The sequence below is a fragment of the Neomonachus schauinslandi genome, chromosome 13 (genome assembly GCF_002201575.2).
Source record: "Neomonachus schauinslandi chromosome 13, ASM220157v2, whole genome shotgun sequence".
In the NCBI taxonomy this organism is placed as follows: Eukaryota; Metazoa; Chordata; class Mammalia; order Carnivora; family Phocidae; genus Neomonachus; species Neomonachus schauinslandi.
The window spans coordinates 90048940-90057618 of record NC_058415.1 but is presented as its reverse complement, the minus strand read 5'-3'; positions in this window follow the sequence as shown (position 1 = coordinate 90057618).

The window sequence follows — 8679 nt, the reverse complement described above, 5'->3', positions numbered from 1 at the left end:
ACGATACTCAGGGTTCAAAATCCAACCCACATTATTCTGTTGCGCCATCCCCAAATTCCTGCCCCCCCCCCCCGGGCCTCCTTGCCTTTGCCCTATCTTCTCCTTCAGCTCGGGGTGACCTCTAAGAAGGGGTGTCCTCCTCGTCAAAACCTATGAAGAGAAAAGCCCCTCCAACTCCTTTCCCCAGACACTAAGGCCCTCTTTTCTCTCGAGATGACTAATGTTATCAGTTTCTTGTTTATCTCCCTGGAGATAATCTGCATAGTTATAAGCAAAATTATATATATATATTTTTTTCTCCACCCCCTTTAAAAAGTGAACAGCTAACCCACATTATTCTGTTTTCCCCTCTAATAAATGGTTACACATGCTTTTACCGGCTTCCCTGGAGAGAAAAGAGGACTCCTCGATCTATTAAAGCCAACTATAAATTAGTTGCCCACAAATGGTAGGTCACTATACACTCCGTTCCGTACCTTCCTTTTTCACTCGACAGTATATCATGGAGATTACCCTACATCAATTCACACGGCGCTTCCTCATTTTTCTGAACAGATACCCACTGTCCCACTGTATGGTTGGCCCTTGATTTCTTTCACCAGCCCTCTTTGAGGGATACTTAGGTTGTTTCCAACCTTTTGCAAACACAGCATAGCCATGAATCACTGTCGTGCGTCCTTTCACACACGGGCTGGAGGTCTGGAAGAGATTGCTGGGTCAAAGGGCGTGTGCACTTGTGATTTTGTTGCACGTCACAAAATGTTTCCCTGTTGGGACCTGCACCAATTATGATCTCTCCCTGGGTGAGGCGGGGCTGTGTCCGGGTCGCGGGGCCCTCCCCAGCACCGGCCTGCCAGGGTTCCCTAGACCTAGGAGCTGTTTCATCTTGAGGGGCTGCCTGACCCCCCTTGGGGCAGCCTCCCCGCCTTCCCCCTGCAGAAGCCAGGGGGCGCTGCTTCCCCTCGATCGCAAATCCAATCCCTCCCCTGACCGCCTCACACCTGCTGTGGTTCCCTATTGAAGGAGAGTCTGCGGATCCAGCTCCCCCCGACTTTCCCGCCTCCTTCCAACCACATAGTTTTTGCGCCATCCCCAAATTCCTGCCCCCCCGGGCCTCCTTGCCTTTGCCCTATCTTCTCCTTCAGCTCGGGGTGACCTCTAAGAAGGGGTGTCCTCCTCGCACTCTGAGGCCCCTGCGTGCAGCACACCGGCTGCCCCCCATTCCCTGGCCTGACTGTGGGGGACCGGGTCTCCTTGGCCGGTTTCCCAGGCAGACAGACAGACACCTCATCGGGCCAGGGCGAAGGAAGGAGCGCCTCAGCAAGCGAAGGGGGACCAGCCCGAGCTTGGCTGGTCTGGGGGCTCGGGGACCCTCAGAAGGGGGGAGGAATGACCCGTGCAGTCAAGTATGCCAGCAGTTTGGGCCAGAGCCCGGAAGAAGGAAGGAAGGTGGGAGGGAGACGACAGGGCGAGAAAGGAGGGAGCGGGAGCAGGGAGTTGCAGGGCGGGGGCAGTGAAGAGGGAGAAGCGGCTGCCTGGCTAGGCCTGCGGGTCTGCAGGTCCCGGGAGAGAGCGGCCGAAGCCAGGACACCCCTCAATCCCATGGGAGGGCTGGCCTTCAGATTAGAAAGCCTTTGGGCAGAGGTTCTTTAAAGTTCTACCTTGGACAAGCCTGTGTCTCAGTTCCACAGCTGGGAGGGATACATGGCCCCCGCTATTTACAGGGGAAGTGCTCAGCATGGACAATCGTGCCGTCTGGGGTGGGCCTTTCAAGCTGATCAGATCAGGCGGTGCGCTGGGAGGGCCCTTCTGTCTTCCCCAAGGGTGGGGGTGCTGCCATCCAGGTACAGCTCTGGGCTGGGGTCCCTGGTATCCTCTCACTGAAGCGGGGGCAAGGGGCATAGGTCCATGACCCACACAGGCTCAGGTCGAGGGGCAAAAGATTAGAAAGCACCCCTCACCCCCAGCTCCACCGGTCACAAGCTCTGAACACTCACTGTGCATCAGCCCCTTTGGGATGGGGAGGGCCAGGCCTCTTAATTTGTTTGCCCATCCACCCAACCACCCATCCATCTAACCGACCACCATCCACTCATCCACCATCCACCCATCCGCCCACCCACCCATCTGCCCACTGAAAGTATCTATTTGCTGAGTGCTGGGAAGCAGTGGAGACCTGCATGAAATATATTCAGACGGCGGTACGTAGAGCTATTTACTGATAGTTATGATCAGCATCAGATGGGACAGTTGCTGGGAGCTGTGAGTCTGTAACTATGAGGCGAGGCCTCCTTACAGGGTGCGTGGGGGCTGAGGCCAGAACAAAGAAGGAGTGAGTCAGGTGAGGAATTGAGGGAGCTGCCTTCCGGGCAGAGGGAGCAATGTTCCCGGAGCCCAGAGGCAGGCGAACCCGTCTGGGAGAAAGAGGAGGAGAAGGACGTGGGGGTCCCAGAGCTGCTGCCTGCTGGGTGCCCACTTGCTAACCCCCCCGGAGGAGCGCCCCCTGCCCCCGCGGCTCTCCTGCAGCCCCCCAGGTCCCTCTGGGCTCCAGCCCAGAGCAGGGCCCCCTGGTGTTGCTGGCCTCCGCGGAGGGGCCTCTCCACCTGGACTGCGAGCCATTCCGGGCTGAGCTCCGGTTCTCAAGCCTGTGTTCAGCAAACGCCAAGGCCACACTGTAACCTCCAGCTTTTTGTTTATGGTGCTGAAATATACAGAACGTAGAATTTGCCATTTTAACCATTTGTGTGTGTACAACTTGGTGGCATTAAAAGTACACACATTGTTGTGGGGGGCAGGGGGCAGCCATCAGCACCATCCACACCCGGATCTCCCCCGGCTGGCAAAACCGAAACTCTGGTCGTATAACACCAACTCCCCACTCCTTCCCCCCCAGCCCCTTTTTGAGGCTGAGTACTACTGGGTGTATGGATAGACCGCATTTCGTGTGTCCATCCTCCCTCCGTGGACGCTCCGGCTGCTTCCATCTTTTGGCTGCCGTGCATCATGCCGCTGGGAAGCCTCGTTCCTGGCTCAGCCCCCGGGGCCAAGCACACAGCCAACGAGCAGTTGGTTTTTGCAAAACTCTAGAAGTAAGGGAGTGTAGACCTCGTCTCGACCAGCTCTCTTCCTGGTGCATCTCGAGGCCCCAGCGGAGGAAAGGGACGTCACAGGGAGCGTTTGAGGAGTTCCAATCTGCTTGGGGATTTAAACAGGCAGAGGGCCCTGGGAACCAGAGCCCCCTCTGTATCACCGACTCCCTGCTAGCCAGCCTCACCATCCCCTGATGAATGACCTCGGTGAGCTTCCCCGGATAAAGCAGGAGAGCCAGCCGGACCCTTGGCCCTGTGTGCCACACACTGTGTGAGCCCTTGTCCCCAAGTCACTCCCGTTCCAACCAGATGCTGACCGCCCCCCCACCCCCCAGCCTTGGACACGGAGACTGGAGGCTGTCTGGGGCCACCTGTGCTGGACTTACGCACACTGAGTCCCCCGGGCAGCTCTACCAGCGAGTTTTATTACCGTTCTCATTTTACAGACAAGCAATGGGCCCAGGGCAGAGAAAGGACCTGCCTCGGAAAACAGAGCCCAGCATAAGGCTGAACCGCAAGCCCATCGTCCGGCTGGGCGGCCGGCCGTCTACACTGGCGGAGGAAGCCGGGCGGCCTCACAAGCCCAGCCTCCTCCCCGTGTCCAGAGGTCTCAGGAGATGGAGTCAGGGCCCTAGGGCAGCCCAGGTCTGGCCCGTGTCCAGCCTGGAGAGTCAGGATTGCCTCTGAAGATGTCTCCAGAGCTGATGTGCCCGCGTCAACTTTGGCCTATCCCTGTCCTCCCCGGGGGAGGCTCAGGGGCCGGTCAATGGCATCCCAGCCTCTCCGGGCTCCCATGAGGACTGGTGCCTTCACCTCCTCCACACAGCGGGGCCCGGCCTGCGGCATGGTTTACAGACCACTCTGGCCGGGCATTGGTGGGTACCCTCCAGGTGAACTTTCTGCGAAAGCCCCCCCCCCTTCTCTTTCTGCTTTCTAGGCGGGGGGCGGGCCAGCAGCACCACCCTCGGCCGCCGGTACTTCCTCTCTGTCCAGCCGGTTGCAGCGTGGCGGGGCCCTGGGCCCTCAGCCCAGGCAGGGCCACCCAACGGCCTGTCTCTCTCAGCCAGACTTCCTCGAGGCCAGGCCTCCACGCCCAACACCTGCAGCAGCTCCCACCGCCCTGCTTTAGAAGGTTTATCTGCCAGAGGGGGGCTTTGAGGGTGGGGAGTGGGGACCCTTATCTCCCTGCCAGGGGCCTGCCCTACGGTTGGGGCTTTGTAATCTGACATTGTGATTTTTTCACCCTTGTTTACTACCCCCCAAGGAGGGAAGATTTGCTGAATCATCCCAGGGAGGTGGTTGGAGGAGGCTGGGGGCGAGGCAGCTGGAGGGCAGTGATAAGTCTGAGGCCGGGCTGGGGGGCGCTGGGGGGCGCTGGGGGGCCAGCCCGGAGGAAACCCCGAGCTGTGACGGTTTCCAGCTAAGACTGTTGGCTCCTGCAGAGCTGCCTTGGGGACGTTCAGCTCTGAAAGCCCCAATCTCCCTCCCAAAGGAGGCCAGAGGAGGACTGGGCCACAGGTGGGCGCGCTGTGAGCCATGGGGGACTGGCTGGGGGACCCTGAGACCCAGCAGTGGACCATGAGAGCCAACAGTGAGGCAGGGTGAAAGTGGCTGGGCCCTGAGCCCCCACAGGATGGCTCCCGGGACCTTCCAAGGCACCTGAGGTTTATACACCGGGCTCTTGCGGCCCTAGAGGGGCACTGGCTGGCCCCCAGATCCCCAGCAGGTGGGGCATGGAACTAGAGGCTGACCCGAGGTCTTTGTCTCCCCAGGGCCTTTGCACCACTGGTTCCTTGGCTCGGGGCAGTCCTCCCCCACCCTTGAGGTATCAAACTCTTTTTGTCTGCTTCCTCCAAGAAGACTTCTCTGGCTCTGGGGGCTGGGCTTGGTAGCCCCTCAGCCTCCTACAGTCCCCTAGGCGCCCCTTCTTCTAGCTCTTACCCCACCAGGGCCCAGAGTGGACACCCAGCAAATGCTTGTGGAACGGAGATTGGGGTTCTCTCCTCAGAACCCCGAGAGTTGCCCTCTATTGGGACTAAAAGTCTGAGACCTGCAAGTGGGGAGGAGATCCCCAGAGGGTGTGGGCAGGCCCCTGGCCCCCTCTCTACTGCAGAGCTGACCCAGGTGCAGGGAGAGGTGGTCCCAGCCCAGGCCTTCCCTCACCCTCCTCCGTGCCCTTCACTCTTCCTGCAGGGTGGTCTGACCTTCGGGTGTCTAGAGGAGACAGATGTCCTACCAGCACTCGCGATGGGCCATAGACCAAGACAGAGGTCCCACTGGATGCAGGTAGTGGGAACCTCCGGAGCAGGGGCCAGGCTGGACGTGCTGGAGCTTCCCCAGAATGCTCTCTGCTCCCTGATTTCTGATTCCCCCCAGAGTCTGGTGGGCAACCGCAGGCCGGGGCAGAGGGGTGATTGACGCCCCTGAGTCAGTGGCCACATCCCCTGCTGCTCCCAAAAGGGGCTTCTGGGGCAGGAAGAGCTGCCCGCGGTGGTCGCTTCACTCCCTTCCTGCTGCCCAACTGAGCTCAGAGATAAGTCCTCGCCGGGCTGAGGGAGGCCTGGGGGCTCAGGCCTTCCCCAGAAATCATGTCAGGGTTCCTCATGTGGCGGAAGGAGCCTGAGGGCCATGATAACCCCTTTATTTTTAAGAGATCTGGGAGGAAGTCTCAAGTCACCATTTGCAGAAATAGCTCTGAGCTTCATTCTGGTGTCTGTGGCTCCAGCCATCAGCAGGGACAGCCCATGAGAGGATCCCAGCTCAGTCCACCCCACGACAGCAGGAGGACGCTGGGGCCCCGGGAGCCAGCCCCGGGGCCTGTGCTCCGAGGCTGGAGCCCTCGGCCAGGACAGGAGCTACACTGACTTGTGCACAAGGGCTGGCCCCAGTGACTGCCTGGGGACCTGCAAGTCACTTCACACACACACACACACACACACACACACACCCGTGTCCTTCCCAGGAACACGGGGGTGATGGTGCCTCCCTCACAGAGTCCATTTATGTGAAGTGGTCCCCATGGTTCACGCAATATTAGATATCAGTTTATTGTCAGGAGTGCTGAGCAGAGGTCTAAGCCGAAAAAAATGTGTCAGGCGCCCCGTGCGGACCCTCGCCGGCAGCCATGTGCCCCGCGGGCCCGCGGACGGGCAAGCCACCAGCTGCCACCCCCACCCCTTGATCCCCTTATTCCTTCTAAAGCAGCGGGGGGCTGCTGCAGGTGTGGGGGTTGAAGAAAGGAAATCTGGGACTCTGGGTCTAGAGACTCCCAAAGACCACAGGTGTCATTTTATAGACAAGAAAAACAAGGCCCAGAGGGCAGCGCTCTGAAGCAGGGGCCATAGTGATGTCCCAGCCTCCTGACACCCTGTCTGGGGCTCTCTCCATCCCCACCTCTCTCTTACGGGAGGGAACAGCTAGCCCCTCTCAATGAGGCCCGCCCTGGCCACCCATGGAACCAGAGATCCCCATGTCACCCCTACTCCCTGTTCCGTCTCTCCTCGGTGTCCCCACTGAGCTCTAGGAGGGCAGGCATGGTGTCGGATCCCCCACTGGCCTAGATGGTACCTGGCAGGTGGCAGGCTCCCGTCTGTGTGCCTCTGGAAGATCATGGGCCTGGGCTGTCATAGGGGACCCTAGGGAGCACGGCCATCTACTCTGCAAATATGGGCAGGCCTGGTTCTCCGCTGGTGCCCCAGGCTGGGCAGAGGCGGGGCCCCTGCAGTCCACTCCTGGCCACCAGCAGCTCTTGCCCTCTCTCCTCTCCCTCTTAAACAGATCACCTTTCTCCCCACCCCTCCACCACCTCCTGCCAAAAAACCCCCACATCATGGAAAACCCAGAAGAAGTCTTTCTAGAAAAGGTAGTTTTAAAAATCTACTGTGATGCCCCCCTCATCCCCCAGTATAGCCCCGCAGACCTTGGGGTCTGCCTGACCCCCGACGGGTGGTTTCGCAGCCAAAGTCAGGCCATCTGTGCCCTGAGCTGTGGCCCGGGAGCAGCACCCGACAGGAGCGGCTTCTCCTTTCAGGGCAGGAGCTTGTCTTGCCGCCCCGCCCGACCTAAGGGTGGTTGCTCAGCTTCTCATCTCTCCTGCCCCTCATCTACACTCGCTGAGACTCAGTTTCCTTTCGCGAGGCACGGATGATGAGGTATTTGACTCCAGTAGGGTGACCAGTGCCAGGCTGGGCGTTTGGAGGGCTGGCCCAAGCCTGACTCTCACCCTGAGACCGCAGGTGGGAACCCGGAAAGAAATGGTGGAAAATGCCCTCCTGCTCCGTTATGCGTTCGGGGGTGAAGAACCTTCCAGAAAAGGGGACTTTTTCTTTAGGCCTTGCAGAAGGGCTAGGCAGCATCAGCACCACTCTGTGACCAGGGAGAAGTGGGGTGTCCAGTCTGTGCCCACATGGGGCTAATTCCTAGCTGCATTTGCTGGTGCGGCTGGGAGGTTGAGGGCCCCCCAAGGAACCCCAGGGGCCTCTTCCTCCCTGGCTCTTTGTCGTTGGGATGAAGTGGTTGCAAGTCTCTCTCTCTCTCGGTCCCGCTCCCCTTCTCCCGCTCTCTGGGCCGTCGGGCCCTTGATAACACTTGGAAGGCGCTATCGGCCGGGAGCGTCCTCCTGCCCAAGCCCACTGGCCTGCTCCACGCTGACGGTTGGCAGCCGGCACCGTTTGATAAAGTTATCAGGCTAAACCTGAGCACGGCCGCTCAGTACATGCCCCTGCCTCAGATTTCCCTCCTCCTGCCTTCCTGCAGCTGCTCCCCCTGCATGGGAACCCCGGGTCCTGCCTGGCTCTCGGCTGGGGCCCACTCGAAGCTGGACACCAGGGAGGTGGGTGGGAGGGGGCAGCCCTCCGCCAAGGCCAGGAGAAAGAGCTGCATGTCCGGGGTCTGCCCCCATTGCTCCCCAGACAGGGTCCCACCCACCTGTCACAGAGGATCCAGGGGCCCTGAGGGGGCTGACCGACCATCCTAGCCTTAACTGGACCCCTGCTAGGTGCTGGGCCCCAAGCTGAGTGTTAGGACACAAAGAATTGGACCCAGTGCCCACTGGGAGGTGGCTCACAGGCTTGGGGGGGCAGGGGCAAGCCCTCCAGCACTCGTCAGGAGAAAGGAACCGCCCCGTGTGCGGCACAGACATCTAAGGGAGCCCTGGGCCCACGGCGGGGGGGTGGGGGGGTGGGGGGGCGGGAAGGCAGACCTCAAAGCAGGGAAATGATGTTTGAGCAGAGGGAGCCTTTTTTTAATGCCGGTGATAATGTTATCATGCGTGCCCACTACAGAAAAATAAAACATACACACTGAAAAATAGGGGGAAGAAATATGCACAACTCCTTTATTCGGCAACAGCCGGTGTCGATACGCTGCGTCTTATCCTCGCAAACTTCCTTCCGTGCGTGCAAGGAACAACATGGAATCGGATGGTGTATACTGATTTTTAAACCACTCTTTCACTTAAGATATCATGAACAGCTTCCTATGTCGACACATTTATTCTGCAAAATCTATTTTCTCTTCAATTTTTTCAGTTAAAAAATACACACACACACACACACACAAATCCAAATCTCCTTTAGAGACGGCCACGGAG